The sequence below is a fragment of the Mytilus californianus genome, unplaced genomic scaffold (genome assembly GCF_021869535.1).
Source record: "Mytilus californianus isolate M0D057914Y unplaced genomic scaffold, xbMytCali1.0.p SCAF_3, whole genome shotgun sequence".
Lineage (NCBI taxonomy): Eukaryota > Metazoa > Mollusca > Bivalvia > Mytilida > Mytilidae > Mytilus > Mytilus californianus.
Genome location: NW_026262679.1, coordinates 13485065 through 13500615, shown reverse-complemented (window position 1 = coordinate 13500615; position 15551 = coordinate 13485065). Strand labels below are relative to the sequence as shown.

The following is a 15551-nucleotide window of genomic DNA, read 5'->3' as shown; positions in this document are numbered from 1 at the left end:
CAACAGCCATTAAATATTCTCTATCTGAAGCTGATGCTAATTTATATTTTTTCTTTTGTAATAGATACAGCCCAGATATGTTCCACTCCCACACAATGAAGATGGTTTCATGGTAGATGGCACATTAGGATGTTTAACGTGTAGGTATTTAGTCATTACAATTGTACTTTAGACTATGTTTATATGTGTTGGGTAATAAATATCAGTTTTCCCTGGAACAACAGCTTAAATAACATTTTATTTCAAATTAGTGTACATATTTCTTTTGTTCAAATTCATAATCTAGTGAAGTAAATTTTAACATGAATGTGTAGTAATTGTAAATATTCTTGTGTCCAATTTAGGATTTAACATAAAATATGAGTGACATTTATTTTATAATTGTTGCAACAGCCAATAGTCTCTATTTGAAGCTGATACTAATTGATGATTTGGTTTTGTTATAGATACAGCCTAAATATGTTACACTCCTAGACAATGAAGATGGTTTCATGGTAGATTGATCACACATCTGGATACGTAGCATGTAGGTATTTGGTATTTTTAATTGTACTTTAAACTATGTTTATATGGTTTGCAGGTAACAAAAATCAGTTTTCCCTGGAACAGCAGCTTAAATTAGATTTGATTTGAAATTTCTTTTATTCAAATTTATACTCTTATGAAGATTATATTAATGATATTGTATAGAAATTGTTTATATACTTGTCTTCAAATTAGGATTTGTCATAAAAAAGTAATCATATTAATTTTGAATTAATTGCAACAGCCAATAGTCTCTATTTGAAGTTGATACTAATTGATGATTTGTTTTTGTTATAGATACAGCTTAAATATGTTACACTTCTAGACAATGAAGATGCTTTCATGGTATATAGCACACGAAGATTTGTATCATGTAGGTATTTTGTCATTATAATTGTACTTTTATCTCTTTTTATATGTGTTGGGTAACAAAAATCAGTTTTCCCCTTGAACAACAATTTGAAATTTTATTACAAATTTGTCGAACATTTCTTTTATTCAAATATTTACTGTAATAAGTTAAGTAATTGTAGATATTCTAGACTAGTCTCCAATTTAAGATTTGGCATAAAACATGCATCACATTAATTTCTGAATTGATTGCAACAGCAAATATTCCCTATTTAAAGCTGAAACTAATTTACAATTTTTCTTTTTATTACAGATACAGCCTAAATATGTTACACTCTTCGACAATGAAGGTGGTTTCATTGTAGATAGCACATTAGGATTAGTCACATGTAAGTATTTATTCATTACAATTTTTTTCTTTAAACTAGGTTTATTAGCTCGCCTGGCCCCTTTGGTTTTGGCCAGGTGAGTTTTTCTTATCACTTGGCGTCCGTAGTCGTCGTCGTCTGTTCATACAAAAATCTCCTCCTGAAACTACTGGGCAAAATTTAACCAAACTTGGCCACAATCATCACTAGGGTATCTTGTTTAAAAAATGTGTCCGATGACCCCGCCTGCCAACCAAGATGGCCGACATGGCTAAAAATAGAACATAGGGGTAAAATGCAGTTTTTGGCTTATATCTCTGAAACTAAAGCATTTAGAACAAATCTGACGTGGATAAAAATGTTTATCAGGTTAAGATCTATCTGCCCTGAAATTTTCAGATGAATCAGACAAGCCGTTGTTGGGTTGCTGCCCCTGAATTAGTAATTTTAAGGAAATTTTGCAGTTTTTTTGAATATTATAATAGATAGAGATAAACTGTAAACAGCAATAATGTTCAGCAAAGGCAGATCTACAAATAAGTCAACATGACCAATATGGTCAATTGACCCCATAAGGAGTTATTGCCCTTTAAAGTCAAATTTAACAATTATTCGTAAATTTTTGTAGTCTTTTACAAAAATCTTCTCTCCTGAAACAACTGAGACACATTTAACCAAACTTGGCCACAATCATCACTCGGGTATCAAGTTTTAAAAAATGTGTCCGATGACCCTGCCTGCCAACCAACATGTCAGACATGGCTAAAAGTAGAACTTAGGGGGAAAATGCAGTTTTTGACTTATATCTCTGAAACTAAAGCAAATGTATAACGGTTGCATTATTTCATGCATCAATTATAAATAAAAATATCAGATGAGCAACACAGGCTCCTTGAAGCCTCTAGTATTTGTTAGGCATTAAAAATCAGTTTTCACTGAAACAACAGATTGAAGCTTTATAACAAATTGGTCTAAAATTTCTTTTATTCCTATTTATATCCTAATGAAGTATATTTTAATAAGAATGTATAGTTATTGTAAATATACGTCTCCAATTTAGGATTTGACATCAAACATGCATAACATTAATTTCTGAATTGATTGCAACAGCAAATTGCTTTGATTTTGAAGCTGAAACTAATTTAAAATATTTGTTTTTGTTAACAGATACAGCCTAAATATGTAAGACTCCTATACCATGAAAGATGCTTCCATTGCAGATAGCACATTAGGATTAGTCACATGTATGTATTTATTCATAACAATTGTTCTTAAAACTATGTTTATATTTGTTAGGTAATAAAAATCAGTTTTTCCTGGAACAACAGCTTGAAATTTTATTACAAATTGGTCCTACATTTCATTTATTGAAATATTCACTGTAATGAGATATATTTTAATAAGAATGTAAAGTGATTGTAAAAATTCTTGTCTCCAATTAAGGATTTGACATACAACATGCATCACATTAATTTCTAAATTGATTGCAACAGCAAATAGTCTTGATTGAAAGCTGATATAAATGTATATTTTTTTGTTTTCATTACAGATACAGCCTAAATATGTAAGACTCCTATACCATGAAAGATGCTTCCATTGCAGATGCACATTAGGATAAGTCACATGTAGGTATTTGGTCATTACAATTTTCCTTAAAACTATATTTATACTTGTTAGGTAATAAAAATCAGTTTTTTCCTGAAACAACAGATTGAAGCTTTTTAACAAATTGGTCTAAAATTTCTTTCATTCAAATTTATACTCTAATGCTGAATATTTTAATAAGAATGTATAGTAATTGTAATTATATACTTTTCTCTAATTTGGGATTTAACATAAAACATGCATCACATTATTTTCTGAATTGATTGCAACAGCAAAAAGTCTGGATTTAAAGCAGAAACTAATTAATAATTATTGTTTTTGTTACAGATTATACAGCCTAAATATGTAACACTCCTATACCATGAAAGATGCTTTCACACATTAGGATGTTGCACATGTAGGTATTTGGTCATTACAATTGTTCTTAAAACTATGTTTATGTTTGTTAGGTAATAAAAATCCGTTTTTTCCTGAACAGTTTGACAAAAAGATGCTTCATGTTAAAATAGGTCTCGTAAAAGCAGACCTCATGAGCAAACTTCAGATTTTGATATAACATTGATGAATTTAATGGGCGCTATTACATAGTATGATGAAAACTTGTGTTTATGGTAAAATGTATTTAGTTTTTTGTCTGGCTCTATTTCATTATCAACCAATTTGAAACTTTGGTCTCAAAAACATTTTTCTTCAAATATATACTCTAATGAAATATATTCTTAATGGAATGTATAGTAATTATAAATATTCTTGTCCAACATGCAAAAGATTAAATTCTGAAAAAATTGCAACAGCAAATAGTCTGTATTTAAAGCTGATATTAATTTATAGTTTTTGTTAAAGATACATCTAAATATGTTGCACTCCTAGACAGAGAAGATGGATTCATGGCAGATAGGAAGAGTCAACATGTAAGTATTTGGTCATTACAATTGTACTTAAAACTATGTTAATATTTGGAAGTCAATAAAAATCTGTTTTTACTGAAACAATAGCTTAAAATTTTATTACAAATTGGTCTAAAATATCTTTTATTCGAATTTCAAATGTGGTATATTTTAATAAGAACGAAAGAGTAATTGTAAATTAAGTGTCCGTAATTTAAGATTTGACATAATACATGAATCACATTATTTTTTTTATTTTTTCAACAGCCATTAAATATTCTCTATCTGAAGCTGATGCTAATTTATATTTTTTCTTTTGTAATAGATACAGCCCAGATATGTTCCACTCCCACACAATGAAGATGGTTTCATGGTAGATGGCACATTAGGATGTTTAACGTGTAGGTATTTAGTCATTACAATTGTACTTTAGACTATGTTTATATGTGTTGGGTAATAAATATCAGTTTTCCCTGGAACAACAGCTTAAATAACATTTTATTTCAAATTAGTGTACATATTTCTTTTGTTCAAATTCATAATCTAGTGAAGTAAATTTTAACATGAATGTGTAGTAATTGTAAATATTCTTGTGTCCAATTTAGGATTTAACATAAAATATGAGTGACATTTATTTTATAATTGTTGCAACAGCCAATAGTCTCTATTTGAAGCTGATACTAATTGATGATTTGGTTTTGTTATAGATACAGCCTAAATATGTTACACTCCTAGACAATGAAGATGGTTTCATGGTAGATTGATCACACATCTGGATACGTAGCATGTAGGTATTTGGTATTTTTAATTGTACTTTAAACTATGTTTATATGGTTTGCAGGTAACAAAAATCAGTTTTCCCTGGAACAGCAGCTTAAATTAGATTTGATTTGAAATTTCTTTTATTCAAATTTATACTCTTATGAAGATTATATTAATGATATTGTATAGAAATTGTTTATATACTTGTCTTCAAATTAGGATTTGTCATAAAAAAGTAATCATATTAATTTTGAATTAATTGCAACAGCCAATAGTCTCTATTTGAAGTTGATACTAATTGATGATTTGTTTTTGTTATAGATACAGCTTAAATATGTTACACTTCTAGACAATGAAGATGCTTTCATGGTATATAGCACACGAAGATTTGTATCATGTAGGTATTTTGTCATTATAATTGTACTTTTATCTCTTTTTATATGTGTTGGGTAACAAAAATCAGTTTTCCCCTTGAACAACAATTTGAAATTTTATTACAAATTTGTCGAACATTTCTTTTATTCAAATATTTACTGTAATAAGTTAAGTAATTGTAGATATTCTAGACTAGTCTCCAATTTAAGATTTGGCATAAAACATGCATCACATTAATTTCTGAATTGATTGCAACAGCAAATATTCCCTATTTAAAGCTGAAACTAATTTACAATTTTTCTTTTTATTACAGATACAGCCTAAATATGTTACACTCTTCGACAATGAAGGTGGTTTCATTGTAGATAGCACATTAGGATTAGTCACATGTAAGTATTTATTCATTACAATTTTTTTCTTTAAACTAGGTTTATTAGCTCGCCTGGCCCCTTTGGTTTTGGCCAGGTGAGTTTTTCTTATCACTTGGCGTCCGTAGTCGTCGTCGTCTGTTCATACAAAAATCTCCTCCTGAAACTACTGGGCAAAATTTAACCAAACTTGGCCACAATCATCACTAGGGTATCTTGTTTAAAAAATGTGTCCGATGACCCCGCCTGCCAACCAAGATGGCCGACATGGCTAAAAATAGAACATAGGGGTAAAATGCAGTTTTTGGCTTATATCTCTGAAACTAAAGCATTTAGAACAAATCTGACGTGGATAAAAATGTTTATCAGGTTAAGATCTATCTGCCCTGAAATTTTCAGATGAATCAGACAAGCCGTTGTTGGGTTGCTGCCCCTGAATTAGTAATTTTAAGGAAATTTTGCAGTTTTTTTGAATATTATAATAGATAGAGATAAACTGTAAACAGCAATAATGTTCAGCAAAGGCAGATCTACAAATAAGTCAACATGACCAATATGGTCAATTGACCCCATAAGGAGTTATTGCCCTTTAAAGTCAAATTTAACAATTATTCGTAAATTTTTGTAGTCTTTTACAAAAATCTTCTCTCCTGAAACAACTGAGACACATTTAACCAAACTTGGCCACAATCATCACTCGGGTATCAAGTTTTAAAAAATGTGTCCGATGACCCTGCCTGCCAACCAACATGTCAGACATGGCTAAAAGTAGAACTTAGGGGGAAAATGCAGTTTTTGACTTATATCTCTGAAACTAAAGCAAATGTATAACGGTTGCATTATTTCATGCATCAATTATAAATAAAAATATCAGATGAGCAACACAGGCTCCTTGAAGCCTCTAGTATTTGTTAGGCATTAAAAATCAGTTTTCACTGAAACAACAGATTGAAGCTTTATAACAAATTGGTCTAAAATTTCTTTTATTCCTATTTATATCCTAATGAAGTATATTTTAATAAGAATGTATAGTTATTGTAAATATACGTCTCCAATTTAGGATTTGACATCAAACATGCATAACATTAATTTCTGAATTGATTGCAACAGCAAATTGCTTTGATTTTGAAGCTGAAACTAATTTAAAATATTTGTTTTTGTTAACAGATACAGCCTAAATATGTAAGACTCCTATACCATGAAAGATGCTTCCATTGCAGATAGCACATTAGGATTAGTCACATGTATGTATTTATTCATAACAATTGTTCTTAAAACTATGTTTATATTTGTTAGGTAATAAAAATCAGTTTTTCCTGGAACAACAGCTTGAAATTTTATTACAAATTGGTCCTACATTTCATTTATTGAAATATTCACTGTAATGAGATATATTTTAATAAGAATGTAAAGTGATTGTAAAAATTCTTGTCTCCAATTAAGGATTTGACATACAACATGCATCACATTAATTTCTAAATTGATTGCAACAGCAAATAGTCTTGATTGAAAGCTGATATAAATGTATATTTTTTTGTTTTCATTACAGATACAGCCTAAATATGTAAGACTCCTATACCATGAAAGATGCTTCCATTGCAGATGCACATTAGGATAAGTCACATGTAGGTATTTGGTCATTACAATTTTCCTTAAAACTATATTTATACTTGTTAGGTAATAAAAATCAGTTTTTTCCTGAAACAACAGATTGAAGCTTTTTAACAAATTGGTCTAAAATTTCTTTCATTCAAATTTATACTCTAATGCTGAATATTTTAATAAGAATGTATAGTAATTGTAATTATATACTTTTCTCTAATTTGGGATTTAACATAAAACATGCATCACATTATTTTCTGAATTGATTGCAACAGCAAAAAGTCTGGATTTAAAGCAGAAACTAATTAATAATTATTGTTTTTGTTACAGATTATACAGCCTAAATATGTAACACTCCTATACCATGAAAGATGCTTTCACACATTAGGATGTTGCACATGTAGGTATTTGGTCATTACAATTGTTCTTAAAACTATGTTTATGTTTGTCAGGTAATAAAAATCCGTTTTTTCCTGAACAGTTTGACAAAAAGATGCTTTATGTTAAAATGGGTGTCGTAAAAGCAGACCTCATGAGCAAACTTCAGATTTTGATATAACATTGATGAATTTAATGGGCGCTATTACATAGTATGATGAAAACTTGTGTTTATGGTAAAATGTATTTAGTTTTTTGTCTGGCTCTATTTCATTATCAACCAATTTGAAACTTTGGTCTCAAAAACATTTTTCTTCAAATATATACTCTAATGAAATATATTCTTAATGGAATGTATAGTAATTATAAATATTCTTGTCCAACATGCAAAAGATTAAATTCTGAAAAAATTGCAACAGCAAATAGTCTGTATTTAAAGCTGATATTAATTTATAGTTTTTGTTAAAGATACATCTAAATATGTTGCACTCCTAGACAGAGAAGATGGATTCATGGCAGATAGGAAGAGTCAACATGTAAGTATTTGGTCATTACAATTGTACTTAAAACTATGTTAATATTTGGAAGTCAATAAAAATCTGTTTTTACTGAAACAATAGCTTAAAATTTTATTACAAATTGGTCTAAAATATCTTTTATTCGAATTTCAAATGTGGTATATTTTAATAAGAACGAAAGAGTAATTGTAAATTAAGTGTCCGTAATTTAAGATTTGACATAAAACATGAATCACATTATTTTTTTTTATTTTTTCAACAGCCATTAAATATTCTCTATCTGAAGCTGATGCTAATTTATATTTTTTCTTTTGTAATAGATACAGCCCAGATATGTTCCACTCCCACACAATGAAGATGGTTTCATGGTAGATGGCACATTAGGATGTTTAACGTGTAGGTATTTAGTCATTACAATTGTACTTTAGACTATGTTTATATGTGTTGGGTAATAAATATCAGTTTTCCCTGGAACAACAGCTTAAATAACATTTTATTTCAAATTAGTGTACATATTTCTTTTGTTCAAATTCATAATCTAGTGAAGTAAATTTTAACATGAATGTGTAGTAATTGTAAATATTCTTGTGTCCAATTTAGGATTTAACATAAAATATGAGTGACATTTATTTTATAATTGTTGCAACAGCCAATAGTCTCTATTTGAAGCTGATACTAATTGATGATTTGGTTTTGTTATAGATACAGCCTAAATATGTTACACTCCTAGACAATGAAGATGGTTTCATGGTAGATTGATCACACATCTGGATACGTAGCATGTAGGTATTTGGTATTTTTAATTGTACTTTAAACTATGTTTATATGGTTTGCAGGTAACAAAAATCAGTTTTCCCTGGAACAGCAGCTTAAATTAGATTTGATTTGAAATTTCTTTTATTCAAATTTATACTCTTATGAAGATTATATTAATGATATTGTATAGAAATTGTTTATATACTTGTCTTCAAATTAGGATTTGTCATAAAAAAGTAATCATATTAATTTTGAATTAATTGCAACAGCCAATAGTCTCTATTTGAAGTTGATACTAATTGATGATTTGTTTTTGTTATAGATACAGCTTAAATATGTTACACTTCTAGACAATGAAGATGCTTTCATGGTATATAGCACACGAAGATTTGTATCATGTAGGTATTTTGTCATTATAATTGTACTTTTATCTCTTTTTATATGTGTTGGGTAACAAAAATCAGTTTTCCCCTTGAACAACAATTTGAAATTTTATTACAAATTTGTCGAACATTTCTTTTATTCAAATATTTACTGTAATAAGTTAAGTAATTGTAGATATTCTAGACTAGTCTCCAATTTAAGATTTGGCATAAAACATGCATCACATTAATTTCTGAATTGATTGCAACAGCAAATATTCCCTATTTAAAGCTGAAACTAATTTTTCTTTTTATTACAGATACAGCCTAAATATGTTACACTCTTCGACAATGAAGATGGTTTCATTGTAGATAGCACATTAGGATAAGTCACATGTAAGTATTTATTCATTACAATTTTTTTCTTTAAACTAGGTTTATTAGCTCACCTGGCCCCTTTGGTTTTGGCCAGGTGAGCTTTTCTCATCACTTGGCATCCGTCGTCGTCGTCGTCCGTTCATACAAAAATCTCCTCCTGAAACTACTGGGCAAAATTTAACCAAACTTGGCCACAATCATCACTAGGGTATCTAGTTTAAAAAATGTGTCCGATGACACCGCCTGCCAACCAAGATGGCCGACATGGCTAAAAATAGAACATAGGGGTAAAATGCAGTTTTTGGCTTATATCTCTGAAACTAAAGCATTTAGAACAAATCTGACGTGGGTAAAAATGTTTATCAGGTTAAGATCTATCTGCCCTGAAATTTTCAGATGAATCAGACAAGCCGTTGTTGGGTTGCTGCCCCTGAATTAGTAATTTTAAGGAAATTTTGCAGTTTTTTTGTTATCTTGAATATTATAATAGATAGAGATAAACTGTAAACAGCAATAATGTTCAGCAAAGGCAGATCTACAAATAAGTCAACATGACCAATATGGTCAATTGACCCCATAAGGAGTTATTGCCCTTTAAAGTCAAATTTAACAATTATTCGTAAATTTTTGTAGTCTTTTACAAAAATCTTCTCTCCTGAAACAACTGAGACAAATTTAACCAAACTTGGCCACAATCATCACTGGGGTATCTAGTTTTAAAAAATGTGTCCGATGACCCTGCCTGCCAACCAACATGTCAGACATGGCTAAAAGTAGAACTTAGGGGGAAAATGCAGTTTTTGACTTATATCTCTGAAACTAAAGCAAATGTATAACGGTTGCATTATTTCATGCATCAATTGTAAATAAAAATATCAGATGAGCAACACAGGCTCCTTGAAGCCTCTAGTATTTGTTAGGCATTAAAAATCAGTTTTCACTGAAACAACAGATTGAAGCTTTATAACAAATTGGTCTAAAATTTCTTTTATTCCTATTTATATCCTAATGAAGTATATTTTAATAAGAATGTATAGTTATTGTAAATATACGTCTCCAATTTAGGATTTGACATCAAACATGCATAACATTAATTTCTGAATTGATTGCAACAGCAAATTGCTTTGATTTTGAAGCTGAAACTAATTTAAAATATTTGTTTTTGTTAACAGATACAGCCTAAATATGTAAGACTCCTATATCATGAAAGATGCTTCCATTGCAGATAGCACATTAGGATTAGTCACATGTATGTATTTATTCATAACAATTGTTCTTAAAACTATGTTTATATTTGTTAGGTAATAAAAATCAGTTTTTCCTGGAACAACAGCTTGAAATTTTATTACAAATTGGTCCTACATTTCATTTATTGAAATATTCACTGTAATGAGATATATTTTAATAAGAATGTATAGTGATTGTAAAAATTCTTGTCTCCAATTAAGGATTTGACATACAACATGCATCACATTAATTTCTAAATTGATTGCAACAGCAAATAGTCTTGATTGAAAGCTGATATAAATGTATATTTTTTTGTTTTCATTACAGATACAGCCTAAATATGTAAGACTCCTATTCCATGAAAGATGCTTCCATTGCAGATGCACATTAGGATAAGTCACATGTAGGTATTTGGTCATTACAATTTTCCTTAAAACTATATTTATACTTGTGAGGTAATAAAAATCAGTTTTTTCCTGAAACAACAGATTGAAGCTTTTTAACAAATTGGTCTAAAATTTCTTTCATTCAAATTTATACTCTAATGCTGAATATTTTAATAAGAATGTATAGTAATTGTAATTATATACTTTTCTCTAATTTGGGATTTAACATAAAACATGCATCACATTATTTTCTGAATTGATTGCAACAGCAAAAAGTCTGGATTTAAAGCAGAAACTAATTAATAATTATTGTTTTTGTTACAGATTATACAGCCTAAATATGTAACACTTCTATACCATGAAAGATGCTTTCACACATTAGGATGTTGCACATGTAGGTATTTGGTCATTACAATTGTTCTTAAAACTATGTTTATGTTTGTTAGGTAATAAAAATCCGTTTTTTCCTGAACAGTTTGACAAAAAGATGCTTTATGTTAAAATGGGTCTCGTAAAAGCAGACCTCATGAGCAAACTTCAGATTTTGATATAACATTGATGAATTTAATGGGTGCTATTACATAGTATGATGAAAACTTGTGTTTATGGTAAAATGTATTTAGTTTTTTGTCTGGCTCTATTTCATTATCGACCAATTTGAAACTTTGGTCTCAAAAAATTTTTTCTTCAAATATATACTCTAATGAAATATATTCTTAATGGAATGTATAGTAATTATGAATATTCTTGTCCAACATGCAAAAGATTAAATTCTGAAAAAATTGCAACAGCAAATAGTCTGTATTTAAAGCTGATATTAATTTATAGTTTTTGTTAAAGATACATCTAAATATGTTGCACTCCTAGACAGAGAAGATGGATTCATGGCAGATAGGAAGAGTCAACATGTAAGTATTTGGTCATTACAATTGTACTTAAAACTATGTTAATATTTGGAAGTCAATAAAAATCTGTTTTTACTGAAACAATAGCTTAAAATTTTATTACAAATTGGTCTAAAATATCTTTTATTCGAATTTCAAATGTGGTATATTTTAATAAGAACGAAAGAGTAATTGTAAATTAAGTGTCCGTAATTTAAGATTTGACATAAAACATGAATCACATTAATTTTTTAATTTTTTCAACAGCCATTAAATATTCTCTATCTGAAGCTGATGCTAATTTATATTTTTTCTTTTGTAATAGATACAGCCCAGATATGTTCCAATCCCACACAATGAAGATGGTTTCATGGTAGATGGCACATTAGGATGTTTAACGTGTAGGTATTTAGTCATTACAATTGTACTTTAGACTATGTTTATATGTGTTGGGTAATAAATATCAGTTTTCCCTGGAACAACAGCTTAAATAACATTTTATTTCAAATTAGTGTACATATTTCTTTTGTTCAAATTTATAATCTAGTGAAGTAAATTTTAACATGAATGTGTAGTAATTGTAAATATTCTTGTGTCCAATTTAGGATTTAACATAAAATATGAGTGACATTTATTTTATAATTGTTGCAACAGCCAATAGTCTCTATTTGAAGCTGATACTAATTGATGATTTGGTTTTGTTATAGATACAGCCTAAATATGTTACACTCCTAGACAATGAAGATGGTTTCATGGTAGATTGATCACACATCTGGATACGTAGCATGTAGGTATTTGGTATTTTTAATTGTACTTTAAACTATGTTTATATGGTTTGCAGGTAACAAAAATCAGTTTTCCCTGGAACAGCAGCTTAAATTAGATTTGATTTGAAATTTCTTTTATTCAAATTTATACTCTTATGAAGATTATATTAATGATAATGTATAGAAATTGTTTATATACTTGTCTTCAAATTAGGATTTGTCATACAAAATGCATCATATTAATTTTGAATTAATTGCAACAGCCAATAGTCTCTATTTGAAGTTGATACTAATTGATGATTCGTTTTTGTTATAGATACAGCCTAAATATGTTACACTCCTAGACAATGAAGATGCTTTCATGGTATATAGCACACGAAGATTTGTATCATGTAGGTATTTTGTCATTATAATTGTACTTTTATCTCTTTTTATATGTGTTGGGTAACAAAAATCAGTTTTCCCCTTGAACAACAATTTGAAATTTTATTACAAATTTGTCGAACATTTCTTTTATTCAAATATTTACTGTAATAAGTTAAGTAATTGTAGATATTCTAGACTAGTCTCCAATTTAAGATTTGGCATAAAACATGCATCACATTAATTTCTGAATTGATTGCAACAGCAAATATTCCCTATTTAAAGCTGAAACTAATTTACAATTTTCTTTTTATTACAGATACAGCCTAAATATGTTACACTCTTCGACAATGAAGATGGTTTCATTGTAGATAGCACATTAGGATTAGTCACATGTAAGTATTTATTCATTACAATTTTTTTCTTTAAACTAGGTTTATTAGCTCACCTGGCCCCTTTGGTTTTGGCCAGGTGAGCTTTTCTCATCACTTGGCGTCCGTCGTCGTCGTCCGTTCATACAAAAATCTCCTGAAACTACTGGGCAAAATTTAACCAAACTTGGCCACAATCATCACTAGGGTATCTAGTTTAAAAAATGTGTCCAATGACCCCGCCTGCCAACCAAGATGGCCGACATGGCTAAAAATAGAACATAGGGGTAAAATGCAGTTTTTGGCTTATATCTCTGAAACTAAAGCATTTAGAACAAATCTGACGTGGGTAAAAATGTTTATCAGGTTAAGATCTATCTGCCCTGAAATTGAATCAGACAAGCCGTTGTTGGGTTGCTGCCCCTGAATTAGTAATTTTAAGGAAATTTTGCAGTTTTTTTGTTATCTTGAATATTATAATAGATAGAGATAAACTGTAAACAGCAATAATGTTCAGCAAAGGCAGATCTACAAATAAGTCAACATGACCAATATGGTCAATTGACCCCATAAGGAGTTATTGCCCTTTAAAGTCAAATTTAACAATTATTCGTAAATTTTTGTAGTCTTTTACAAAAATCTTCTCTCCTGAAACAACTGAGACAAATTTAACTAAACTTGGCCACAATCATCACTGGGGTATCTAGTTTAAAAAAATATATCCAATGACCCTGCCTGCCAACCAACATGTCAGACATCGCTAAAAGTAGAACTTGGGGGGAAAATGCAGTTTTTGACATATCTCTGAAACTAAAGCAAATGTATAACGGTTGCATTATTTCATGCATCAATAGTAAATAAAAATATCAGATGAGCAACACAGGCTCCTTGAAGCCTCTAGTATTTGTTAGGCATTAAAAATCAGTTTTCACTGAAACAACAGATTGAAGCTTTATAACAAATTGGTCTAAAATTTCTTTTATTCCTATTTATATCCTAATGAAGTATATTTTAATAAGAATGTTTAGTTATTGTAAATATACGTCTCCAATTTAGGATTTGACATCAAACATGCATAACATTAATTTCTGAGTTGATTGCAACAGCAAATTGCTTTGATTTTGAAGCTGAAACTAATTTAAAATATTTGTTTTTGTTTTTAACAGATACAGCCTAAATATGTAAGACTCCTATACCATGAAAGATGCTTCCATTGCAGATAACACATTAGGATTAGTCACATGTATGTATTTATTCATAACAATTGTTCTTAAAACTATGTTTATATTTGTTAGGTAATAAAAATCAGTTTTTCCTGGAACAACAGCTTGAAATTTTATTACAAACTGGTCCTACATTTCATTTATTGAAATATTCACTGTAATGAGATATATTTTAATAAGAATGTATAGTGATTGTAAAAATTCTTGTCTCCAAATAAGGATTTGACATACAACATGCATCACATTAATTTCTGAATTGATTGGTTTTATTTACAGGTGCAACTTATATGATGTTTCAGTAGTAGAAGGTGCAGCATGGCAGCAGAGGATGTTAAATTGAGAATCGTGAAGAGACAGTTTAATTTTTTAGAGAATAAATAAGATTAAGATTATAGAAATCTCTAATGTTCAAAATATCAGATGAGAATTTGCCAAGTGCCCTCAATATGTCTACAATGATATAACATTCATAATTAAGCCAAAAGATCAATTGTTGGTTTTAATTAATGCCAGCTCTAAATAAGATCTTAAAATAGAAACTATCTTCAAATTTGACAAGTTACCATATCTACATATGAATAAATTAGAATAGTCTGTAAATATTCTGTAGTTTCCTTTTTGCATCATCTTTTGAGTAACCAAATCAGAACATCCAATTTGGTGAAATACTTTTTCCTGTTATATCTGTCATTGCTTTTGTAAGATAAAAACAAAAATGTATATGCAGTTTTGTTAAATATATTTAAATTCAAAATTAAAAAAAAAAATCAATTTCAAATTAACTCAAACAAAATTGACTTTAACTTATGGTTTAGTTCATGCACCCTTTAATGTATATCTTAAAAGTTTTGTTGTGGACTAAGCAAATATCAAATTATCATTTCAGAAGTACATTTTGTTTGCATGGTATCATCTTCACTAACATTTAACATAGTGGGTTTCGGAGTTACTGAGGTAGTTCTTATTGAGGTGTTTCTTGTTTTTTTCTATGGAGGAATCAGTGGTTTCTATGTCTTCAGGATATGGTTTTGTCATTCAAAGGGAACTGTCAATGTAATTCTGAAATGATATACATTTGATATTTTATTGTCATTG

At 29.2% G+C, this 15551-nt stretch overlaps 1 long non-coding RNA gene across 1 annotated transcript in view; it reads left to right on the top strand.

Moving 5' to 3' along the window:
• The window catches only part of LOC127732997 (uncharacterized), a 53049-nt gene extending 38570 nt beyond the window's left edge, over window positions 1-14479 (top strand). The window contains exons 13-20 of the long non-coding RNA XR_007996549.1: window positions 65-140; window positions 447-526; window positions 4444-4523; window positions 8442-8521; window positions 12440-12519; window positions 12816-12891; window positions 13182-13257; window positions 14400-14479. This is a non-coding gene — a long non-coding RNA (uncharacterized LOC127732997). The remainder of the gene's footprint in view (window positions 1-64; window positions 141-446; window positions 527-4443; window positions 4524-8441; window positions 8522-12439; window positions 12520-12815; window positions 12892-13181; window positions 13258-14399) is intronic.
• The last annotated feature ends 1072 nt before the right edge of the window (window positions 14480-15551 follow it).